General features: G+C 39.7%; 1 pseudogene; it reads right to left on the bottom strand.

Moving 5' to 3' along the window:
- Positions 1 to 557: 557 nt before the first annotated feature.
- Positions 558 to 1343, bottom strand: part of LOC119279696 — a 31388-nt pseudogene continuing 30602 nt past the window's right edge.

Here is a 1343-nt window from a genome sequence, read left to right on the forward strand (position 1 = left end):
ATACAAAGCACCAGAGTAGCACCTTCAACTCTTGTATCTGTCTTGTAGCTGGAAACCTGTGGTCCTAAATAGACTCTTAAGATGGAAGCTGATGCAAACACAGACTCGAGCTCCCTCATGCTTGGGACCATCAGCTTCTTCAAGACATTAATGAGTTGTGCACAAGAAGTGTACGAGCCTCATCGCGTGTGAGACTACATGTTAGATGAGCCACAGGATGTTTCTGATGGATGTATGGTTTTCCCCAAGGGGTACTATAGTGCACTGACCCCTCTTTCTGCTATAACTATCGGAAAAGGAAGTTGAAATTTCACCGTGGGTCTCCTTTATTCGTCTCTCCCGTCCTGATCTACACTACTATTTGTGGAGCTGAGAGATCAAAAACATTCCCCAAGATACATGATAACAAAAAATAATCTCAATTCCCTTGTACCAAATAGTAAAGGAATTGAGCAGAACTCGTTGGCAAGGGTTTTTCCAATACACTAGTAAAAAGGTAGCATCTGATCATTTACGACAGAAAAATATTTTACTATCGAGGAAAGTGGCTAATAATATTACAACAAAAATTTCATGCTTGAATTTATGGACAACAGCTCTTCTTGGGTCACCTTTTTCCACACGCCACCAACCAGTAATGTACCCGTGAAGGAAAATGTTGGTTCTAGCATATCGGGAATATCATGTTCAGGTGGCGATCTTGATATTTCTAGAATGCCTTCATCATCCAACTGCTTCTCAGGGTGAGAATGACCATCATGCTCAAAGTTTCCATGTTTTGCTACATTTCAGTTCATCACCAATGTCATCAAGGACAGGAAGAACAATTGTTGAACTGTATGAACAAGGTATCATTAATTCTTAACTGACACATGTTCAACACTTATAGACCACCTACTATGTTTTGTTTTCAAAGAATCTGCAGAGGGGCAGATCACTTGGTTACGCTAGGAGGAACAAGATAAAGTATCCATAATGTTCGAACTTCATGGATGGCTTAATGTACACAGGAACAAAATACATATGAATCATGAGCATAAAGTGAAGCTCAAAGATATGCATGATTTGTCATTGTGTGTGCGCAAAAAAAACTAGGAACATGCTGGCTGCATAGCCCGTGATGGGGGTTTGCAAGGAAGAGATGACTTATTTCCCCCATGTTTTGTGTGGGAATGCATGATAAGCGAACATTGAGAGTTCTTTTGGATATGAGTGCAGTCGTGGAGAATTTATGTTAGACATGGCAAGCGTGAAGTACTTGAGGTGAACACAGTTTTTTAAAGATAACCATTTTATCTAATATATTGGATTACAAAAGATTTTTATGGAAGTAACTTCCACGT

This window comes from Triticum dicoccoides, chromosome 3B, assembly GCF_002162155.2.
Source record: "Triticum dicoccoides isolate Atlit2015 ecotype Zavitan chromosome 3B, WEW_v2.0, whole genome shotgun sequence".
NCBI classification, from domain to species: Eukaryota; Viridiplantae; Streptophyta; class Magnoliopsida; order Poales; family Poaceae; genus Triticum; species Triticum dicoccoides.